Here is a 25,653-nt window from a genome sequence, read left to right as displayed (position 1 = left end):
GGAGGCTGTTGACTCAGTCGAGTCTAGTTCTTGTGGTCTCTAGCAAGACTCGTGGACTATCTACGGGTCAGTGTCCTTGGGTCTTTTACTCTTTTTCAAAGTTGATCTCGGCTTCAGACGAAGCAGCATTTTGTTGGGTAGGGGTTTTCAGGCCTAGTGCCCTCAGAATGGGCTGCCTCTAGTACCCTCCTGTTTTTGCATTCCGTGTCCTCTATAGCTTGGGTATTGTTTTCCCAAAAGTAATGAATGCAGCTGTGGACTCTTTCCATTTATGAAGAAAAACATAAATTATGCTTACCTGATAATTTTCTTTTCTTCAGATGGAAAGAGTCCACAGCTCTCCGCCCGTGTTTTTATGCGGGGCGGCTGTAATTTTTGTTCTTCTGGCACCTTTTCACCCTGATATTTCTTCTACTGTTCCTTGTTCCTCTGCAGAATGACTGGGGGATGAGGGGAGTGGGAGGAGTATTTAAGCCTTTGGCTGGGGTGTCTTTTGCCTCCTCCTGGTGGCCAGGTTCTGAATTCCCAAAAGTAATGAATGCAGCTGTGGACTCTTTCCATCAGAAGAAAAGAAAATTATCAGGTAAGCATAATTTGTTTGTTTTTTTCTGGGCTATCCACCCACTAATAAAACTGAAAGAGTCAAAATGTTTAAGTTTTAGTATTCAAATTGCATTTTTTTTTTTAAATTAAAATTAGCTTCTTCTTTTTCTATCTTTTGTTAAACTAGCATAACTGAAAAGTTCTTTATTTCAAATAAAACGATCTGCATGACAAATAATTTATTTATTTTAAATGATTAAATGCTGACATTTTGCTTGTAAAATATGCAGGGTTTGGCCAAACCAGAGCAGTTCAGGGATACACCCTGTAGAAAGCCAGACTTATCAGGTCTCCTTTGTTGGATCATTCAGAAGTCAAACAATAATTGCTTAGACCAGTTTAGGAGGTCATTTATATATAACATGTAGCAGGGTTACTTAAACTGCAGCATACTTACATATGCTTGCATAGCTATACAGAATGCACTTTAGCCTCTCTGATGGGAAGCAGAATATGCAATCTTAAAATACAGGGGGGGGGGGGCATGCAATATAAATAGTTAATGTCTATTTGCATTGTGTGCTACTGTTCTTTATTCGTTTTAATGCCTTTTAATTTTTAATGGGTTTCTTTAGTTTTGAAAAAAACTCTACTGATCATTGTCTGTTTAAACCAATATTCTGTTTACCTTTTACCAGCCCAAAATCAAAAATATTTTCAGGCTACTGGTTAAAAGGATTAAAATGCACTTTTGAAAACCCCCAACAGGTTTGAAAGTTATGTGTTCCATCTTATGCTTCAAGGGCTTTTTTTCTTAGACATTTTTGCAGCATCCATACTTTAAACTATCCCTGAACTATAGAGCAATAAAAATATTTTGTTCAACACCCAAATACGATGCAGATTATAGGTCTACAGCCGGTCAGTCTCTGTATCTGATTATATGGGGAAAAGGTCTTTTTTTTTTTTTTTTCTTTGAGTAAAACCAAAATGCATCTAAGATTTTTAAGTGCATCAAATATCTAGAATTTGCTCTTTTGTACAGCTCATTATAGGCCGAAATGAAACATACTTGCCCAAGGCAATGATGCTTTTTTCTCTAAAATGGTTTTAAAAATAAATATATAGATTTTTTTTTTCTCTCTAGTACAAAATTTCCTGAAATAACTGTAATAAACGATAAGATGTCTCCTTTATATTCCAATGAGGTTTGCAAGCTTAACTAAACCTACATCACAAAAGCCTTTTGAGGTTCATGTTATATTAATATTGTGGGTTGATTATCAAAAACCATTACTCTTGGTTATCTTGTGCAGCCTGAATCAAAGCACTATGTCAGCCTGACTGTCCACACACAGTATGCTCTGTGTTTATGATAAAACAAGTCTAAACATTAAACCGTATTTGTAAAATTATTGCCCTTTAAAGATCAGATTTCTCAGCTAGTGCAAATTAGATGTTACTTCGCCGTTGCTTTTCTCCATATGAAAGAATTAAATACATAAATAAAATGTCAACGTTCTGCATTGTGTGTTTTTTTTGGTTTCATACAAGCTATTTAACTCCCTCCCGGTCAAAAAAACAGATCAGTGTATTTATCACTTTACTTCCAGCACATAGCCAAGTAGCATAAGCTAAGATTTCTTTTTTTTTGTTATTTTCATATTACTTTATTTACAAATGTGGCTTCAGGTTGATCTGCATTTGAAAGAGATGTATGTTCTCCTTCCTCTCAGTAGAATATTTTACAGTTTCAGAAGTTAATAGAATATGATACTTAGATGTTTTGTTTGCTGTACGTATAGATGGGTGTGTCTGTATTAACACACCTGTACACTCCTATGGCTTGATTCTCTATAGCTCTCTGGTCTAGCGAGATTCTATTAGATGCCAATATTACGAGGTCCCTTAGGGATTGTTTTAAAAGCATCTTTTACCTATACATATAATGCTCAGTAAAATAAGCTGAGGATTTGACTCGGTTATGTTTTGTATTTCTTTTCTAGGGGAATCATATCTAACTAGGAAACCCTCATAGGTATAATTAGTATGATGGTTAGCATGGCTGGAGGTCTAACTCAAGAATTGGAAGGACCATGGTGATGAGCTTGTGGTTATCTCTTGGCTTATATCAGTAACTTATCCTCTATTATATGTTGTGTGTTTTTTTTTTTTGTGTTTTTTTTTGTGCCAACTTGTTTCTGTATGGTAAATACTTAATGAAGTTTACACCCTATCAGTTTTGATGTTTTGCTGCTTGTGTTACTGGATATGCAACCAGTTTGCTCTGAAAGTTATTTCTAGGCAATGGGAAGTGCACCCAGTTTATTCTTTCTAAAACTGCTGCCAAGAGCATAGATTTGGCTGGGTGCATGTCCTAAGAGCGTAGTCCATTTAATCATGTTTTGTATGTGCTTTATATACACATAATTGATATATATATATATATAATACACAAACATTCATTCAGAATTTATCCAACATTCATTATTTTTAGTCAATACGCCAATTGTTTTCTCACCGTTGCTCAGCAATTAGTTAACTCTTACCAACACTATGCAGGACAACTATGGTCTGTCCTCCTGCACAGTTATGCAGTTCATGCCTCACATCTGTTCTTCGGTCACATTCTGGGGGCCCAGGCATTATGACTTTTGTGATATTTTCCCCTACTACTGTCTCTCAACTGCTAACAGCGGGCCCTAGTCATCCAGCTATTTCATTATGTACTCCTGCACGTTACCCAACCTCAACAGGTGTAATCTATTTCTCAATATAATGTAGTCAGTACTTCTGTTAAAAAGTCACCAAATTGTAGCCATCCAAATGATGGTAACAAAAAGCAAAGGCGCCCTCCACAGGCTGTCATAGAGGATAGATGATCACCAGGGTCTGCTCTTCTTAAAATGGATGGAAGAGCTATGCAAAAAAACAAGAAGGAAGAAGGTGCTTATTCTTTCTTGTTTTTTTGTATAGTACTCCTGTTACTACTTCATAGAATGAGTTAAATCCTTTACCCCTTAATTTTACTACTCTATTACAATCTGCAGCATTAAATGCTCTGCTGGCCTCAGACAAGCTGAAAAAAGAAAGGTTAAACACTGTTATTCTTAATCTAGGACCAGCAGTTCAGTTCGTACTTCTACTGCAAGACACTTACAGGTATCGGAGGAGGATGAATCCGACCGTGTCTAGCACGGACGGTGAACTTTCTTCCTCTGACTCCTATAAGGACTCGGGCAAAGAGACAGAGGATCTCACCTACAGGTTTAAAATAGAACACCTTAGATATTTACTAAAGAAAGTCTTAAGTACTTTAGGTGTTGCAGAACCCAAATCGGTAGAGGAAAAAAGTTTAAAACATAAAAAAATAGGACTAAGTCTAAGACCCCAAAGGTCTTTCCGGTTCCTTCTTTACTGACATATCTAAGGAATATGAGAGTCTTATTTTCCTTCTCCAAATTTAAAAAGTTATTCCCTGTTTCTGAAAATAATTTGAAATTATGGAACCACTGTACCTACGGTTGACAGCGCCATTTCTACTCTAGCTAAGTGTATCACCATCCCATTGGAAGACAGTACATCTTTTAAGGATCCAGTGGATAGGAAACTTGAAGGATGCCTCCAGGCAGATCTTCCTACAAGGAGGTTTTACTTTTTCAACCTACAGTTAGTGTTGCTGCAGTGTTGGGCACTGCTGCCTTCAGATATGATTCTCTATTCGATCTGATTTTGGTGTAGTCTCCTTTTAGATCAGATCTAGGAATGTATTCATGCAATCAAAACAGCCAACTCTTTTTTTTTTTTTGTTTATTTGCATTGCAATTATTCAGATTGTTCACATAAACACATAAAATACTCGCTTTGCGGTTTTAGCCAGCCGGCTCTCTGGTTAAAGTCATGGTCAGCAGATATGGTTTCTAAATCAAGATTATTATATTTTGGCCGTTAAGGGTAAGACTCTTGGTCCTAGTTTGGACTCTATTATCTCAACGATTTCCTTCCTCAGGACAAAAAATCCAAGAGAAAAACTTTAGTTAGCTTGTAATGTTCTTCAGTCTGCTCTTTGCCCTTCTATTGCACAATGTATGGAGGTAGTAGGCCTTATGGTAGCGGCCTCAGACACAATTCTATTTGCTCACTTTCATTTGTGGTCTCTACAATTGTGCATGCTCAATTGTAGAGACCACAAATATGGCCGGTTGTGGCAGTATGGGGCAATTGGAGAAGCCATTTTGGAAGGTGCATTTCTTGTTGGCAATTTCTTCTACATATAGAGTTTTGGAACTGTCTGCTCTTCAGTGTGATCCTCCATATCTGTTTCACAAAGATAAGGCTGTCTTTTGGACAAAGGTTGGTTTTCTACCTAAGGTGGTTTCTTCAGCTAACTTAAATCAGGAAATTGTAATTCTGTCTTTGTCCAAATCCAGGTTCTTCTAAGGAGAGGTTGTTGCATAATGCAGATGTGGTTAGGGCATTAAAGTTCTACCTTCATGCTACCAATGATTTTGGTCACTCTCCATACCTGTTTGTACTTTTTTCTGGTAAGCGCAAGGGTCAGAGGGTTTCTGGGTTACTTTGTCTTTCTGGTTGAGCAGTCTTATTCATGAAGCCTACTTGGAAGAGGGGCCGCTGCCTCCGGCTAGTATTACTGCTCACTCCACTAGTTCAGTGACTACATCTTGGGCCTTCAAGAATGAGGCTTCGTTTGAGCAAATCTGTAAAGCTGCAATCTGGTCCTCTTTCACTAAATTCTATTAGATCAATGTTTTTACCTCCGCTGAGGCATCGTTTGAGAGAAAGGATCTTCCAGCGGTAGTGTCCAGTAACTAGGGACTGCATAACCTTTTCTTTTTTTTAATCCCACCCTACTTTTCATGGACCCAAAGCTTAAGTATAGTTTCCCATATGTAGTAATAGGAATTTGTGAACTCTCCCTACCATTAGAAAGAAAATATAATTTATGCTTACCTGATAAATTCTTTTCTTTCTTGGTAGTGAGAGTCCATGAACCCACCCTGACTAATGATAGTGGCGGCAGTCTAGTTGGCACTTCTGTACCTCTTATCTTTTTTTACTTTTTCCTGTCCTCCGTTTGAACTACTGGGAGGGACTGGGAAGTAGGAGGGATAGTTGAATGCTTTGTTTTGGTTGTCTTTGGCCAGGTGTATTCCCATATGTAAGAATTGAAATTCATGGACTCCCACTGCTAAAAAAAAAAGAGAATAATTTATCAGGTAAGCATACATTTAAATAAATATTTGTATTCATTTTTTATGAGCTGGTCACATGATTGGCTATGGTCACATCATTCTACTGGCACATGTGCAAAAGAAGACACCTCAAAATTAAATTTGATTGTAAAGAACTTTACCTAGGTAATGAATATTGACTTTACATTCTACTGAAATTTACAACAACAAAAAAACACATTCCCGTTATCCGTTTTCTGCTTGGGGTCTCGCAAAAACCAAATGTACGTTCCATTCAAGAATAAAGCTCTGTATGTTTTTCAGAACATTACCTACATTCAACATATTCAAATACTGCTATTAATGGACATATCTTTTTTTTTTTCTTTGGAAAAGTGCAATGTCTATTTATTTAACAAGGACATAGAAACTGAAATTGCCCATGCAATTGCCTTATTTTGTGCAATTGGTTGAGGAAGTGTTTTGGTTGTCGTGTAGCTCATCTGTGCTTGAGAGCATTTATTTTTTTCCTTTGACAAGCATTACCTTTTGACTAGGTACAGGGTCAAGACATAGTTAAAGCTCAGTCTCTGCCCAGAAAGCATGTCAGCTGTGTAGGGGGCAAAAGTTCAATACAGAAATAAGCACTAGGCCAGGAGAACCGACCTCTGCCTCCATTAATCAGATAAATGTATAAATGTTTGTCTAAACGCTGTTTTGTGCTAAGCGGTGTAACTGTAGTCGTGTGTCATCATCAACTTGTGTTTTAGTGAACTGTACAAATAAAGGGACATAAGTGAAACAATAAAGTACTCTTACAGACTTCTCAGCTATCCTGGATTGTCATTGCTTGGGAAGTCTGCTTGCTTTCCCATCTGTAACTGGTCCAGCAAGGGCAAATATCCTGTTTTTTGTTTTTTTTATAGATGGTTCCATCCAGGACACCCCTCTGACTCTGCACACAGCAATAACCCTGCTAAGTGCCCCAGCCTTCCTATTTAAGCCCTCCAACTGCCACCAACAAGCTCTCTCTACTCCCAGTGTGTTAGTTATATACAAACAATAATAAAATGCTCTAATCTAGATTACAAGTGACGTAATTGTTAGCATGTAAGCAATGTTGTGACCCCTCTAACTTGTGCGCATATTACAAGTTGAAAGTAAATGCGCTTGCTCGAGTGCAAACAAATTAAACGCGCATGGGGTTTGCACGAGTGGAGAGCTAGTGCAACGTGTAGGAGTTTAAAAAACAAAACAAAAAAAACATGTGCAACATAAATACATTAAATTAGTGTTACACTCATATATACACTATCTGATAAAAATGTATTCATATAAATATTAATAAAAATGTATATAAGGGTTAAAAGCTATATGGTATATGACAAGGTATTTGAATGGAAAGGGCTATAACTGATATATGTCTAAATATGTGTATACATGTGTGCGTATGTATGTAGCACTCACAGGAACGAACAACCAGCTCAATAACTTGTTAGCTTTTTCTATGGTGATTTACCACCTTGGGTGCAGCTTCTTTTTAACCCAGTAATGCTTTTTACAGAGTAGAACTTTCCTGTAGTCTATTAGTCTGATCCCGCATATCACCATCAGTCCAGTGCCGAAATACCAGACAATACCTCTCTGAACAAGGAACACAGCAACCCCAGATAATCTTTTCAGCCTTCATTGGGCCTCGTCAGTGAGGTGTAGCCATGTTCCTCTAAGCACACTGAGCAAGGAGTCCATGGGGCCGATTTATGAAAGTGCGAGCGGACATGATACAATATAGTGTATCCTGTCCTCCAAACATCACATGCCGACAGCATACGCTGTTGGCATTTATCATTGCACAAGCAGTTCATGTGAACTGCTTGTGCAATGCCGCCCCCTGCAGATTCGCAGCCATTCGGCAGCTAGCAGAAGGTGTCAATCGGCCTGATTGTATAGAATCAGGTAGATTGATGTCCGCAACCTCAGAGCAGGTGGACAAGATATGGAACAGCGGTCTTTAGACCGCTGCTTCATAACTGCTGTTTCCGGCGAGTCTCAAGGATCGCACGGAAACAGGGGCATCAAGCTCCATTTGGAGCTTGATAATTCGGCCACATAGGCTGGTTGCCTCTACAGGAAAGAAGTTCTACTCTGTGAAAAACACCATGCACTCACTCTCATATATAGTAAACTTAGCCCTGGTGTCTCTTCACAAATATTCACAAAAATTGGTATAGACGAGGGCACTCACGGGCCTTTATCTAATCCACAACATTTTTCTTTATTGGACAAGAATCATCATACAAAAGTCGACGTTTCGGCTATTTCAGTTAGGCTTTCTCAAGACCATCTGTATTTGTATCAGTGTACCGCGTTGTAGGACGCCATTCCAAATCAGTGTGTGTGTGTATGTATATGTGTGTGTATATGTGTATGTGTATGTGTGTGTGTGTGTGTGTGTGTGTGTGTGTATATATATATATATATATATATATATATATATATATATATATATATATATATATATATATATATATATATATATATATATATATATATATATATATAAACATTTTCTTTTATGTGAAGAACATTGGAATGTAAAATATATATAACTACATCCATGGGTTTAGCTCTGTAGGTTTAACGTAGTGTCTTGTTAGCTAACAAGTGATAAGTGTTGGGCTTTGTTTTTTTAAAAATGCACTCAATTGAAGTCTATGGGGAGAAGAAGTGTTTGTTATATCTGAACTTAGCGTACATCGGGTTTTGCTTAAACACAAACATTTTACTTTCAACTTGTAATACATGCGCCAGCCTGATCGCATTAAGTTTATTTTCAATTTTTAAACAGCCAATCAGGATGCTAGTCCCAGGACTTACAATAGAACATGCGTCTGGCATGTGCAAGCACAGTCATGCTATTTCTCTACTCGGTTAAAGAACCAATACAAAAAGTAGATTTGCATAACCATAAAATGCATATGACGACAATGCAATAGCTCTTAGTCTTAACTTAAAATGGGTAGTAGATTTTTTTTTTCCTGACAAATTTCAAAGTTATGTCTATTTCCACTCTTCCTGTATCATGTGGTAGTCATCAGCCAATCACAAATACATATATGTATATAATATGAATTCTTGCACATGCTCTGTAGGAGCTGGTGACTCAAAGTGTAAAGATGTTTAATGGAAGTATATTGGAAAGTTGTTTAAAATTTAATTTTGAATCCTGAAAGTTTAATTTTAACGTGTATCCCTTTTAAAGAAGTTTACTATGAAATATCACAAGATTTCAGTGAAATCTCATGAGATCACAATAAAGCAAAGCATGACCTCAGTACAGCTGATGCTGATTGGCTGTTTGTTTCTCCAATCTGCAGCTGGACAGTAGCTGAAGGATAAACTGCTCACTGATCACTTTCTATTGTGAGATGAAGAAATTTTGAGGTAAAACATCGTCCTTTTTTACATAGAGAATTGTTCATGTGATATTTTTTGTTCGCTTTTTACATACAGACTGCATCAGTTTCAAGTGATTTAGCATATAAGTATTATGTCCCTTTAAATTTCAAGATCTCTTAAAAGCAAACTTATAGGGCTAGAAGGGACTGCGATTTGGCTTTCGTAATCTGTTTACTTTATGGAACCTGATAAACTGTAATATTGCAGTTTGCCAATTATTATGAGTCAGTTTAGGAACTGGATATTAAATTGACTGGTTTGTCTGGTACATTTGTCATTATACAGGATTGTGTGTGTACGTGTGATCTCTCTCTCTCTTCTCTTGCACTTTTGCTCTCTCTTGCACACTCTCTCGCACTCTTTTGGGCTATCTCTCCCGTGCTCTCGTTTTCTCTCACTTTCTCTCTTGCTTTCTTGTTGGTTTCCTTGCTCTCTCTCTCACATTTACTGTATATTTCCTGTCTGTCTATTTAATACGCACACACAACTTCCTTGTCTGGTGTTAATGACTCGCTAGATGGGTAACTGGGTAACAAATGGATAACTAAAGCTAAACATCTCAGAACAGAGTAGAAAGTGTTCCACCAACTTCCATGTGCGTTAGATTTATATTTTTCTAATGTCAAAATGTTTTTTTAACGCTCACTGTAGAAATTGGTTTTCTGAAAACCTGTTCTCCATCTCTATACAGCTTGATGAACATCAGAGGAAACCAAGGGCTCCCTCATTTAAAAATATACCGTTTTCCCCCCTAGTGGCTATGATCTGTGTATAGTATATACAAATCTATTCTTCAGAAGTGTTGGCATAAATATAAAAATTCTGCCACTGATAATTTAATGGCAGGTAAATGGCATCACTGAGAGTAGTTTTTAGATAGTTTTTGCTGTGTAATTTCCCTTTCTCTGTGTGTGTCAATCACTGCATACAAATTATTGCCACTTCGAAGGTAAAAAGGGCAAAATGTTAAATTCCATTAAAAAAAAAAAGCTATTGCGTGATCACAACAAATGTGTCAAAATAAAAGCTTGGTAGGATAGATTAAAATTGTTATTTACATCAAAATAAGTCTACATTAAAGGGACATTGGACCCATTTTTCTTTTCTCTTGTGATTCAGGTAGAGCATGCAATTTTAAGCCACTTTCTAATTTACTCCTATTATCAATTTTTCTTTGTTCTCTTGCTATCTTTATTTGAAAAAGAAGGCATCTAAGCTAAGGAGCCAGCCAATTTTTGGTTCAGGACCCTGGACAGTACTTGTTTGTTGGTGGGTGAATTTATCCACCAATCAGAGAGAACAGCCCAGGTTGTTCACCAAAAATGGGCCGGCTTCTAAACTTACATTCTTGCTTTTCAAATAAAGATACCAAGAGAATGAAGAAAATTTGATAATAGAAGTAAATTAGAAAGTTGCTTAAAATTGCATGCTCTATCTGAATTGCAAAAGAAAAAAAAATTGGGTTCAGTATCCCTTTAAGTAAATGTAGAAGCGTTTCATTTGGTGCGTAACTAGAATCTCATATCCTCGGAGACTATTTAGGGTAAGTCTTGTAGGCTCTTGTAAATCATTTGTTAGTTACCTATCACTTATTATAATAAGAAATGTCTCAATGCAACGGCAGTTTTTTTTTCTGTATCTTTTGTTGTTTTTTTGTTTAGGGATAAGTAAATGTTTTGGTACATCCAATATAAAACTTCATATTAACTAGGGTTGCACAGATACTAGTATTTACATGAGTACTTGTACTCCTGCAAATGCACCAATACTTAAACAGATACCTACACTTCCTACCCATATACCATCTTGTGGAGTTTTTTCAAACTGCATGTTCCCATTTCATTTTAAGCTATAGTGGAGACTTAAAGGGACAAGAAAAAGGAAGATGTGTGTATTAGACACACCAATCCTCAAGGGGGCGCTCTTTAATGGATATATACTAACATAAAAGAAAGAATCAAAACAATAGCGGTAAATAAAAAATAATGAGAACAATCATAAATATACAAATAAAAGTCCATAAAAACAAAATCCACAAGAGTACTCCAAAAAAACGAAATGGTCAGCTCTCTGTCATAGGAGGGTCAGGATCCTGATGATTCAAATCTCACAAACAGACAGCACTTGAGGGTGCAAATAATGCAGACTGGAACCTCACAGTTGCCCAGCTAACTGGAAAAGAGGAACCAGATGTTCAAAGGTGAATCCCCACTTGTAGATTTCAAGGTTTTTCCTATATGAAGGGAGACAGAGCCAACATAGCACAGCACAGTTTGGTACAAAAATGTGTGTATTGTGGAAATAAACACACTTACATATTCCAAAGCACCTCCAGGTGCAGTATAAACAGGCTTGGGGCTTCTCAGCCGCCCAGCTGACTGATTCCAAGGGTTAAACAGCTGCAATAAAAAACTCGCAAAGAGTTCAGAGATGATAGATACACATAAAAAAAGTGTATAAATAAAAAAATATACTTTAATAAAAGCGACGCGTTTCTCAGCCTCTGCAGGGGCTGTTTCTACAGGCTATACAAAAATAAAATGAAATACACATGCTATATAAAGGGATAAATCACTCTAATGTGAGGTTCCAGTCTGCTTTATTTGCACACTCAGGTGCTGTCCGTTTGTGAGTATCCATTTTGCTTACCTTTATTCACCCTGTGTATATGGTATTAGGCCATTGGGCTCCTCTGTTTTCTTCTCTCCTAGACTTAAAGGGACAGTCAACACCAGAATTTTTGTTGATTTAAAAGATAGATAATCCCTTAATTACCCATTCCCCAGTTTTGCATAACCAAAACAGTTATAATATGTTTTACCTCTTTAAATACCTTGTATCTAAGCCTCTGCAGACTGCCCCCTTATTTCAGTTCTTTTGACAGACTTGCATTTCAGCCAATCAGTGCGTACTCCACGGTAAAGTCACGTGCATGAGCTCAATGTTATCTATATAAAGAAACATGAACTAATGCCCTCTAGTGGTGAAAAACCTTCAAAATGCATTCTGAAAAGAGGTGGCCTTCAAGGTCTAAGAAATTGGCATATGAACCTCCTAGGTTTAGCTTTCAACTAAGAATACCAAGAGAAAAAAGCAAAATTGGTGATAAAAGTAAATTGGGAAGTTGTTTAAAATTACATGCCCTATTTGACTCATGAAAGTTTTTTGGACTTTACTGTCCCTTTAACTAAAAATTGCTCACTTCTGTTCTGCCAATACAAATGGCTGTTATTTTTATTATTGTAGGAGAGATCACTGTACCTTGTTAAGACAAACCCCTGAAGTACTGGGCAGTTGATAAACTGAGATTTCCAGCTCTGGCTAAAATGGCACAAAATTATCTTTCTGCCCCATGCAGTAGTGCTGAAAGTGAAAGACTGTTCAGCTTAGCATCAAACGTCCTTACTGATAGCAGAAACACTTATAGCTGAACATACAGAGATGCTTCTGTTCCTTAAAAAGAAATTTTGAAAAATGATTATAATTGCTAGATTGCCTGTTATACTGCTAGTTCTTATCTTGCACAATTATGCTCAAAACATACTGTACTCTGAGGAACATCCTTAGCTTATATAATTGCAGGAAGTGTTAATAGGAAAAATGTAGTTAATTCCTATGAACACACATCTTACAATAATAGGACTAGATTTAGGTTACATTTGATATATAAGCTTTACCAATGCTCTGTTCACATTTCTAACTCTATAGACTTTAATAGAGTTGGACATGCAATGAGATCATTAGTAAAGCTTATCATTCAAATGTAATCTAGCCCATAGTGGTGGTCCCCATGTTTAAACAGTGCACTGTTGTATTTTTTTTACAGTATTGCACTTTTGGTTGGTTGTGATATTACATTTGTTATTATTTGTTGTTGTTATGAATATATTTTATTGTAATATTTTTATTAATAAACATGTTCTGTGAAATTTCTTCAAGGTTTTACAACTTTGTGACAAGCAAAACGGTTTTATTATTTCATAATGTCTTTTGAGTTAGTTATTCATAATTATAAAGAAGCTATCTTAAATCATTAGTCTGTATTGTGCTTGGGACACTGTCACATGACAAAAAAAACCAGTATTTGTAATTGGTATCATTGAGTATTTCAAAAAAAGTATTAGTACTTGTACTCTCTCTTAAAAAAATGATATCGGTACAACCCTAATATTAACCCTTTCCTGCAGTTAGGACGTTCCATGCCGTCCTAACTGGGCTGGGGTTTAGCTCCGTTAGGACGGCATGGAACGTCCTAGCCGGTTGGCTGCCCTGAAGCCATAGCGGCTTGATAAATGGGGTTGGGGGCTGAAGGGCATGCCTTGCATCATAGGCACTGCCCCTTAACTCGATCCCATCATTGAAATCACGCAATTGCATTAACGATTGCATTATTTCAATTTGATTACATCGGAACTTAGTTCCGATGTAGAAAAATAAACACTGTGAGAAAAAGTTTAACCACATTTGTTTCAAAGAAATGTTGAATCTTGCCAAATAAAAAATTACTAAATGTGATGTTTGACTGTTGATTATTACAGACTTGAATGTATATTTCATTTGAATCATTATTTAAAGGGACAGTCAACACCAGAGTTTTTGTTGTTTTAAAAGATAGATAATCCCTTAATTACCCATTCCCCAGTTTTGCATAACCAACAGTTATAATAATACAAGTTATACCTCTGTAATTACCTTGTAACTAAGCCTCTGCAGACTACCCCTTTTTTATTTCAGTTCTTTTGACAAACTTGAATTTTAGCCAATCAGTGCTCACTCCTCAGTAAATTAATGTGCATGAGTTCAATGTCATCTATATGAAACACATGAACTAAAGCCCTCTAGTGGTGAAAAACTGTCAAAATGCATTTAGATTAGAGGCGGCCTTCAAGGTCTAAGAAATTAGTATATGAACCTCCTACGTTTAGCTTTCAACTAAGAATACCAAGAGAACAAAGCAAAATTGGTGATAAAAGTAAATTGGAAAGTTGTTTATAACTACCGACCCTATTTGAATCATGAGTTTGTTTTTTTTACTTGACTGTCATTAAACACTGTGAGATGGTTATATAAAATGATAAATCGTATATATATATAAAACAAACCTCTGCAATATACTTTCATTATTTATTTTGTCCCCTTTTCCTGTAAATTCATTCTAACAATTGTGAGCTTTTCAGTTCCTATTAGAAATTGAAGTGCACAACACTGTTATATTCCACACAGCCATTGGCTGCACACTCTAGTGACCTATTTATAACTGTTCCTAATTGGCCACAGCAGAGAAAGTAACCTAAGTTACAACATGGCAGCTCCCATTGTTTTATAGACACTAAAACTTTACACTTAATTTGTCAATACTTAAACAACTAATGAAACTTTAAAAAAATAAATTTACATGTTATTCTCAGACTAATCTTTTCTTTAACTGCATCATTCTATCACCATTAATTAAGGCCTAGATTTAGAGTTTGGCGGTAGCCGTGAAAACCAGCGTTAGAGGCTCCTAACGCTGGTTTTAGGCTACCGCCGGTATTTGGAGTCAGTCAGGAAAGGGTCTTTTCCATACCGCAGATCCCCTTACGTCAATTGCGTATCCTATCTTTTCAATGGGATCTTTCTAACTCCGGTATTTAGAGTCGTGTCTGAAGTGAGCGTTAGAAATCTAACGACAAAACTCCAGCCGCAGAAAAAAGTCAGTAGTTAAGAGCTTTCTGGGCTAACGCCGGTTTATAAAGCTCTTAACTACTGTGCTCTAAAGTACACTAACACCCATAAACTACCTATGTACCCCTAAACCGGGCCCCCCCCCCACATCGCCGCCACTCGATTAAATTTTTTTAACCCCTAATCTGCCGACCGCCACCTACGTTATACTTATGTACCCCTAACACCGCCGACCCCTATATTATATTTATTAACCCCTAATATGCCCACCTCAACGTCGCCTCCACCTGCCTACACTTATTAACCCCTAATCCGCATCACTCCCGCCTCAATAACCCTATAATAAATAGCATTAACCCCTAATCTGCCCTCCCTAACATCGCAGACACCTAACTTCAATTATTAACCCCTAATCTGCCGACTGGAGCTCACCGCTATTCTAATAAATGTATTAACCCCTAAAGCTAAGTCTAACCCTAACACTCCCCTAAATTAAATATAATTTTAATCTAACGAAATTAATTAACTCTTCTTAAATAAATTATTCCTATTTAAAACTAAATACTTACCTGTAAAATAAATCCTAATATAGCTACAATATAAATTATATTTATATTTATATTATAGCTATTTTAGGATTTATATTTATTTTACAGGTAACTTTGTATTTATTTTAACTAGGTACAATAGCTATTAAATAGTTAATAACTATTTAATAGCTAAAATAGTTAAAATAATTACAAATTTACCTGTAAAATAAATCCTAACCTAAGTTACAATTAAACCTAACACTAAACTATCAATAAATTAATTAAATAAAATACCTATAATTATCTACAATTAAACCTAACACTACACTATCAATAAATAAATTAAATACAATTCCTACCAATAAATACAATGAAATAAACTAACTAAAGTACAAAAAATAAAAAAGAACTAAGTTACAAAAAATAAAAAAATATTTACAAACATTAGAAAAATATTACAACAATTTTAAACTAATTACACCTACTCTATGCCCCCTAATAAAATAACAAAGCCCCCCAAAATAAAAAAAAATGCCCTACCCTATTCTAAATTACTAAAGTTCAAAGCTCTTTTACCTTACCAGCCCTGAACAGGGCCCTTTGCGGGGCATGCCCCAAGAAGTTCAGCTCTTTTGCCTGTAAAAAAAAACATACAATACCCCCCCCCCAAAATTACAACCCACCACCCACATACCCCTAATCTAACCCAAACCCCCCTTAAATAAACCTAACACCCCAGAGACAGAAGTTTTTTTCACTTTCTGCGATGAGATTTGTTTAGTGAATATTTTTCTGCAGGTCATTTTTCAATAAAATAAAATTGTAAATTTGTCAGTTACACTAAAGCACCAGATCAATTGCAATGTGTTGGTTAACTGGAGAATAAAGCAATATTTAAAGTTGTATAATCTAGTGTAGTAGTTGAAAATTGCATTGCAAATTAGCTGCAGACAAAAAAAGTAATTGTAAAATGCCTCTTGAATTAATTTGTTTCCTTTTCTCATAGTCTAACATAGACATGTAGTAATAAAAAGGTGCATTGCTCATACGAACATCTTACATTCAGAGAAAAACAGCTTTGCAGACTGTAAAAAGCTAGGGAACGAGCTTGCAAAAATCTCAGAGCCAGACTACAATCAATGCACTGCTGCTTTGCAGCACTACTGCATATTTGATTGTTGACTTCAAGCAGCACTTTGCTCTGGATGCACTGTTAAGGAAAACTTATACAATGCAACCAGAGAACAGCTCTGTTTAAAAAGAACAGACTAATGTGGAGCAGCGCTGAAAAGTTAAAGTGCTAACAGTTCCTGTTCTTTCTGCAGACATGCTGCATTTTCTGCGATGACATCTCAGATCACTCTATGTTCTGCCTTGGGGCCTAACACTAAGCCCCTGAAGATCTTCCTACCTTGAGTCGTCTTCACCCAGCCGAGCCAAATTCTTCATCCAAGCGGAGCAAGAAGAGGTCCTCCATCCGGTAGAAGTCTTCATCCAAGCGGGGCAGAAGAGGTCTTCCATCCGATTTGAAGTCTTCATCCAAGCGGCATCCATCCGGAGCGGCAGCATCCTGAAGACCTCCGACGCGGAACATCCATCCTGGCCGACGACTGAACGACGAATGACGGTTCCTTTAAATGACGTCATCCAAGATGGTGTCCCTCAAATTCCGATTGGCTGATAGGATTGTATTCTGATTGGCTGATGGAATCAGCCAATCAGAATCAAGTTCAATCCGATTGGCTGATCCAATCAGATTGAGCTCGCATTCTATTGGCTGATCGGAACAGCCAATAGAATGCGAGCTCAATCTGATTGGCTGATCGGATCAGCCAATCGGATTGAACTTGATTCTGATTGGCTGACTCCATCAGCCAATCAGAATATTCCTACCTTAATTACGATTGGCTTATAGAATCCTATCAGCCAATCGGAATTCGAGGGAAGCCATCTTGGATGACGTCATTTAAAGGAACCGTCATTCGTCTTTCAGTCATCGGCCAGGATGGATGTTCCGCGTCGGAGGTCTTCAGGATGCTGCCGCTCCGCTCCGGATGGATGCCGCTTGGATGAAGACTTCAATCGGATGGAAGACCTCTTCTGCCCCGCTTGGATGAAGACTTCTACCGGATGGAGGACCTCTTCTTGCCCCGCTTGGATGAAGACTTCTACCGGATGGAGGACCTCTTCTTGCTCCGCTTGGATGAAGAATTTGTCTCGGCTGGGTGAAGACGACTCAAGGTAGGAAGATCTTCAGGGGCTTAGTGTTAGGTTTATTTAAGGGGGGTTTGGGTTAGATTAGGGGTATGTGGGTGGTGGGTTGTAATGTTGGGGGGGGTATTGTATGTTTTTTTTTTTACAGGCAAAAGAGCTGAACTTCTTGGGGCATGCCCCGCAAAGGACCCTGTTCAGGGCTGGTAAGGTAAAAGAGCTTTGAACTCTAGTAATTTAGAATAGGGTAGGGCATTTTTTTTATTTTGGGGGTCTTTGTTATTTTATTAGGGGGCTTAGAGTAGGTGTAATTAGTTTAAAATTGTTGTAATATTTTTCTAATGTTTGTAAATATTTTTTTATTTTTTGTACTTTAGTTAGTTTATTTAATTGTATTTATTTGTAGGAATTGTATTTAATTTATTTATTGATAGTGTAGTGTTAGGTTTAATTGTAGATAATTATAGATATTTTATTTAATTAATTTATTGATAGTGTAGTGTTAGGTTTAATTGTAACTTAGGTTAGGATTTATTTTACATGTAAATTTGTAATTATTTTAACTATTTTAGCTATTAAATAGTTATTAACTATTTAATAGCTATTGTACTGGTTAAAATAAATACAAAGTTGCCTGTAAAATAAATATTAATCCTAAAATAGCTACAATATAATTATAATTTATATTGTAGCTATATTAGGGTTTATTTTACAGGTAAGTATTTAGCTTTAAATAGGAATAATTTATTTAATAAGAGTTAATTAATTTAGTTAGATGTAAATTATATTTAATTTAGGGGGGTGTTAGTGTTAGGGTTAGACTTAGCTTTAGGGGTTAATACATTTATTAGAATAGCGGTGAGCTCTAGTCGGCAGATTAGGGGTTAATGTTTGAAGTTAGGTGTCGGCGATGTTAGGGAGGGCAGATTAGGGGTTAATACTATTTATTATAGGGTTAGTGAGGCAGATTAGGGGTTAATAACTTTATTATAATAGCGGTGCGTTCCGGTCGGCAGATTAGGGCTTAATAAGTGTAAGCAGGTGGAGGCGACGTTGTGGGGGGCAGATTAAGGGTTAATAAATATAATATAGGGGTCGGCGGTGTTAGGGGCAGCAGATTAGGGGTACATAGGGATAATGTAAGTAGCGGCGGTTTACGGAGCGGCAGATTAGGGGTTAACAATAATATGCAGGGGTCAGCGATAGCGGGGGCGGCAGAATAGGGGTTAATAAGTGTAAGGTTAGGGGTGTTTAGACTCGGGGTACATGTTAGAGTGTTAGGTGCAGACGTAGGAAGTGTTTCCCCATAGCAAACAATGGGGCTGCGTTAGGAGCTGAACGCGGCTTTTTTGCAGGTGTTAGGTTTTTTTTCAGCTCAAACTGCCCCATTGTTTCCTATGGGGGAATCGTGCACAAGCACGTTTTTTAAGCTGGCCGCTTCCGTAAGCAACTCTGGTATCGAGAGTTGCAGTGGCGTTAAATATGCTGTACGCTCCTTTTTTGGAGCCTAACGCAGCCATTCTGTGGACTCTCAATACCAGAGTTATTTTAAAGGTGCGGCCAGAAAAAAGCTAGCGTTAGCTACGCGGGTCGTTACCGACAAAACTCTAAATCTAGCCGTAAGTGTTTAATGTCCCTTTAAAATATACATCTAAACATTTTATTTTTATTCTATATAATCTGTGATCTTCAGCTTTTAAGCACAAACGTATGAAAGAAATCAGTGTCTTCAGACTTAATTATAAAAATTGCTATAAATTAGTTATCAGGAATTACTAGAAATCCCATCTTACACATATCTCATATCTGATCAAAGCAGCATACTACTGACAAAGTTTAAGATCTTATTTAAAACTCACAATTAGTCTAATTGGGACATTCAACATAAATCTCACATTCCAGTGTTAATTCATCTAGAACAGCATTGGGCCCTCATTTTTGCAAGGAGTGTGGGGGTATGAACGTTTTGTAAAAGCAAAAAAAAAAAAAGAAAAGTCTCCTAATTGCTGTGTAGCAGTCCAAAATCAAATCAGCAGTTGGGGGGGGGGGGGGGTAGGTTGTGGTTTAAAGCTAAAGAAAGCAGAACTGGGCTGCAGATAACAATGAAATGTTAGAGTAACAAAGAAACTTTCTGCCTGACCACTAATTTCTCATTGCAGATGTTGCACTGTTAGATTAAAAGCTTGTATACCTTTTCCAAGAATATTAAAACAGACTGCCTGGCCGCCTGTGTTTGTCCTGTAGTCTCATTCTTGCTTCTAACAGAGCATATCCCAACTGTTATCAATTTATCAATGTAACGTGCACCAATAGGCACAGTTTGAGCAGCCATTAGTACAGGTGCCGCTATCCATCACAGCTAGTCACTTATTCCACCTTGTCAAGAAAAGTAAATCGAGCTTTTGCAGAAATGTAAACAAGTCTCTAATGGACAATCAAAGCACACTTTCTGAAGCAAACACGGAGAAAACCCCCTCCCAGAAATCTGACAGATATTTTTACATTTTAGTGAGAACTTGTCTTGAACCCATTTAATTTGATGTGATTTAGAAAGTGTAAATGTCATGACAGAAATAAAAGAAGTCAAGTGCTTTGTATTTAGACTCTACTGATTATTAGTGTCTAATATACATTCCGAAGGGAAGATCGTGTCTGTTGGGTCAGACATTTCAAAAGGCTTCTTAACTGAAGGTTTAATGAAAAGTTATGGAATTTTGAAATGGTCATGGCTGAATATATTGATGTGATGAAGGAAAACAGAGGACTTTAATTAGTTGTTCTGAGTAAAAGTTTATCACTCAACAGAATGTGTTGGTTAAATGGCTAATTACCATTTATAGAGTCAGATTAGCATTTTTATCCCTATAATTCTATAATATGATCCAAATGTTTTATGAACAAACCATATTCCACCTTTTTAACTTTTGATACAAAATTCTAAATACATTTTTTGTTAATAAGTGTGTGTAGCTTTGCATTACAAGGAACAAACAGTGAGACTATCTGCACTTATAGTAAACGAGCACACTTTTAACCCCTTAACACTGACGTACCCTGTATGTCATATGTCCTTAATGGGTTCTCAGCCCTGTAATAGTGCCGGTCTTGCTTACATCGGCAAGACATGAGATACTACATGCCTCACTCCAGGAGGCATTAGGAAATAAGTTTCCCATTGTGAATACAAAAACACTATGGGCTAGATTACAAATGGGGCGTTAATTTATTGCATGCCCGCAAACAGGCAAATTCGCTCATTTGGGGGTGCGCAATAACCAGCCATTGGCGCTCAAAAAATGAACCAGAGGTCGGACCTCTGGTTAATTTTTTTTAAATGTGCTCCAATTGCCTCCAAAATACAGTGTGTAGTGCTTTTTTTTCAAATAAAATATAGTAGCATTATTTATTTATTTTAGGCAGTTTTCAGGGCTAAAGTTGGTGGCTGTTGGGTGTTTTGGGGGAAAAAGGCACTGAAAAGTGCCTTTACTTAAAGGTCCATGGGAACTGTGTGTTCTCAGTAAATATATATGTATATGCTTATATACATATATATTTCTTTCATGTAATTGGCAAGAGTCCATGAACTAGTGACATATGGGATATACAATCCTACCAGGAGGGGCAGAGTTTCTCAAACCTCAAAATGCCTATAAATACACCCCTCACCACACCAACAATTCAATTTTTACAAACTTTGTCTCCTATGGAGGTGGTGAAGTAAGTTTGTGCTAAGATTTCTACGTTGATATGCGCTTCTCAGCATTTTGAAGCCCGATTCCTCTCAGAGTACAGTGCATGTCAGAGGGATGTGAAGAGTGTATCATAGGTTCTCTGTTATCGGTCGTAGGGATTCATCACCTACCTCCCTTTTTAGATCGAAGATATACTCTCATATTTCATTACCTCTACTGATAACTGTTTCAGTACTGGTTTGGCTATCTGCTATATGTGGATGGGTGTCTTTTGGTAAGTATGTTTTCATTACTTAAGACACTCTCAGCTATGGTTTGGCACTTTATGTATTTAGTTCTAAATATATGTATTGTACTTATATATACCATGATTCAGGTTTCAGTATTTTTCCTTTTGAACACTGTCAGTTTCATATCTGGGAAATGCATTTTTTAGGAAAATGTATTTCCTACCTGGGGTGTAGTCTTTTTTTCAATTGACTGTCATTTTAAATTCGCGGGCAGAATTAGGCTCGCAAGGACGCGAAATGCCAGAGTATATTGCGTCATTTTTGGCGCATGATTTTTTTGGCACAAAGTTAAGTTTGTTGATGCAAATTCGTCATTTCCGGCGTCTTAGTTGACGCTGAATCCTTCACAAGGTTGCGTCATCTATGACGCGAGTGTGTAGTTTCCAGACGTTTTTTGCGCCAAAAAATATTTTTCTGTTTGTTGTGCGTCATACTTAGTGCCAAATATATTCATTATTTAAGACCCCATTCCTATTTGCCTCTTGCCTTTTTTTCTATGTCAGAGGGCTATGCTGTTTGCATTTTTTCCCATTCCTGAAACTGCCATATAAGGAAATTGATAAATTTGCTTTATATGTTTTTTTTCTCTTACATTTGCAAGATGTCTCAATCTGATCCTGTCTCAGAAATCACTGTTAGAACCCTCTGGCCTGATAACAGTTCTACCAAAGTGCATTTGTTGTAAACTTGTGGAGGTTATACCTCCAGCTGTGGTTTGTAATAGTTGCCATGATAAACTTTTACAAGCAGAGAATGTATCCATCAGTAGTAGTTCATTACCTGTTGCTGTTCCCTCAACATCTAATGCACAAGATATACCTGTAAATTTAAAAGAATTTATTTCTGATTCTATTCAGAAGGCTTTGTCTGCCATTCCGCCTTCTAATAAACGTAAAAGGTCTTTTAAAACTTCTCATAAGGTTGATGAAATTTCAAATGACCAGCAACATACTGAATTATCCTTCTCTGATAAGGCTCTATCTGATTCAGAAGATCCTGCTTCAGATATTGACACTGCAAATCCTCTTATTTATTTAAAATGGAGTATATTCATTCTTTGTTAAAAGAAGTGTTCATTACATTAGATATGGAGGAAATTAGTCCTCTAGATATTAAACTAGCAAACGTTTAAATTCTGTTTATAAACCTCCTGTGGTAATTCCAGAGGTTTTTCCAGTTCCTGAAGCTATTTCTGATATGATTTCTAAAGAATGGAATAGGCCTGGTACTTCTTTTATTCCTTCTTCAAGGTTTAAAAAATGGTATCCTTTGCCAGCAGTTAGATTGGAGTTTTGGGAAAAAGTTGATGGGGCTATCTCTACTCTTGCTAAACGTACTACTATTCCTACGGAAGATGGTACTTCTTTTAAAGATCCTTTAGATAGGAAACTTGAATCTTATCTAAGGAAAGCTTATTTATATTCAGGTCATCTTCTTAGGCCTGCAATTTCTTTGGCTGATGTTGCAGCTGCTTCAACTTTTTGGTTAGAAACTTTAGCGCAACAAGTATCGGATCATGATTTGTCTAGCATTAAGTTAATTCAACATGCTAATAATTTGCCATTTTTGATATTATCAAAATTGATTTTAAATATATGTCTTTAGCTATTTTAGCTAGAAGAGCTTTGTGGCTCAAATCTTGGAATGCTGATATGACTTCTAAGTCCAGATTGCTATCTCTTTCTTTCCAAGGTAATACATTATTTGGTTCTCAGTTGGATTCAATAATTTCAACTGTCACTGGGGGGAAGGGAGTTTTTTTTGCCTCAGGATAAAAGACCTAAGGGTAAATCTAAAGCTTCTAACCATTTTCGTTCCTTTCGATAAAATAAGCAACAGAAACCTAATCCTTCCCCCAAGGAATCTGTTTCCAATTAGAAGCCTTCTTCAAATTGGAATAAATCCAAGCCATTTAAGAGATCAAAGCCAGCCCCCAAGTCCGCATGAAGGTGTGGCCCTCATTCCAGCTCAGCTGGTAGGGGGCAGATTAAAATTTTTCAAAGATGTTTGGATCAATTCAGTCCAAAATCATTGGATTCAGAGTATTGTCTCTCAGGGGTACAGAATAGGATTCAGAGTAAGACCGCCTGTGAGAAGATTTTTTCTCTCACGCTTTCCTGAAGTGTGTTTCAGACCTGGAGTTATCAGGGGTAATCATGCCAGTTCCGTTTCAGGAAGAGGGTCTGGGGTTTTAGTCAAATCTATCCATTGTCCCAAAGAAAGAAAATTCATTCAGACCAGTTTTGGATCTAAAGATTTTGAATTGGTATGTAAGAGTACCAACTTTCAAAATGGTGACTAAGGGACTATTCTGCCTTTTTTTCAGCAAGGGCATTATATGTCCACAATAGACTTACAGGATGCATATCTTCATATTCCAATTAATCCAGATCACTATAATTTCCTGAGATTCTCTTTTCTAGACAAGCATTACCAATTTGTTGCTCTTCCTTTTGGCCTAGCGACAGCTCCAAGAATCTTTTCAAAGGTTCTAGGTGCCCTACTCTCTGTAATCAGAGAGCAGGGTATTGCAGTGTTTCCTTATTTGGACGATATCTTGGTATTCGCTCAGTCTACGTTCTGCAGAATCTCACACAAATCAACTAGTGTTGTTTCTTCAAAGACATGGTTGTAGGATCAATTTACCAAAAAGTTATTTGATTCCTCAGACAAAGGTAACTTTTTTTAGGTTTCCAGATAGATTCAGTGTCCATGATTTTGTCTCTAACAAACAAAAGACGTTTGAAATTGGTTGCAGCCTGTCGGAACCATCAGTCTCAGTCATTCCCTTCAGTAGCGATGTGCATGGAAGTTTTAGGTCTCATGACTGCAGCATCGGACGCGATCCCCTTTGCTCGTTTTCATATGAGACCTCTCCAGCTTTGTATGCTGAACCAGTGGTACAGGAATTATACAAGGATATCAAAATTAATATCCTTAAATCCCAATGTTCGACTTTCTCTGACTTGGTTAGATTACCATCGTATAATTCTAGGGGCCTCTTTCGTTTGTCCAACCTGGACTGTGATCACAACAGATGCAAGTCTTTCAGGTTGGGTAGCTCTTTGGGGATCTCTGACAGCACAAGGGGTTTGGAAATTTCAAGAGGTGAGATTACCAATCAATATTTTGGAACTCTGTGTGATTTTCAGGGCTCTTCAGTTTTGGCCTCTGTTGAAGAGAGAACTGATCATTTGTTTTCAGACAGACAATATCGCAACTGTGGCATATGTTAATCATCAGGGTGGGACTCACAGTCCTCAAGCTATGAAAGAAGTACCTTGGATACTTGTTTGGGCGGAATCCAGCTCCTGTCTAATTTCTGCGGTTCTTATCCCAGGTATAGACAATTGGGAAGTGGATTACCTCAGTCGTCAGACTTTACATCCGGGAGAATGGTACACCCAGATGTGTATTCTCAAGTTGTTCAGATGTGGGGGCTTCCAGAAATAGATCTGATGGCATCTCATCTAAACAAAAAACTTCCCAGGTACCTGTCCAGGTCCAGGGATCCTCAGGCGGAAGCAGTGGATGCATTGACACTTCCTTGGTGTTATCAACCTGCTTATATTTTCCCGCCTCTAGTTCTTCTTCCAAGAGTGATCTTCAAAATCATCATGGAGCAATCGTTTGTGCTGCTGGTGGCTCCAGCATGGCCTCACAGGTTTTGGTATGCGGATTTTGTTTGGATATCCAGTTGCCAACCTTGGCCACTTCCATTAAGGCCGGACCTTCTGTTTCAAGGTTTGTTTGTTTTTTCCATCAGGATTTCAAATCTTTAAATCTGAGGATATGGAAATTGAACGCTTAGTGCTTAGTCATAGAGGTTTCTCTGACTTTGTGATTAATACTATGTTGCAGGCTCGTAAATCTGTTTCTAGAAAGATTTATTATCGAGTTTGGAAGACTTACATTTCATGGTGTTTCTCTCATAAATTCTCTTGGCATTCTTTTCGAATTACTAGAATTTTACAGTTTCTTCAGGATAGTTTGGACAAGGGTTTGCCTGCAAGTTCCTTGAAGGGACAAATCTCTGCTCTTTCTGTTTTATTTCACAGGAAGATTGCTAAGC

General features: G+C 37.2%; 1 protein-coding gene across 2 annotated transcripts in view; it reads left to right on the top strand.

Moving 5' to 3' along the window:
- LOC128641310 (uncharacterized) overlaps positions 1–25,653 on the top strand; it is a 528,967-nt gene that overhangs the window by 158,502 nt on the left and 344,812 nt on the right. The window lies entirely within an intron of this gene.

Source organism: Bombina bombina, chromosome 10 (genome assembly GCF_027579735.1).
Source record: "Bombina bombina isolate aBomBom1 chromosome 10, aBomBom1.pri, whole genome shotgun sequence".
In the NCBI taxonomy this organism is placed as follows: domain Eukaryota; kingdom Metazoa; phylum Chordata; class Amphibia; order Anura; family Bombinatoridae; genus Bombina; species Bombina bombina.
Note: the sequence above shows the minus strand (reverse complement) of the source record. Positions and strands in the feature narration are given on the sequence as shown.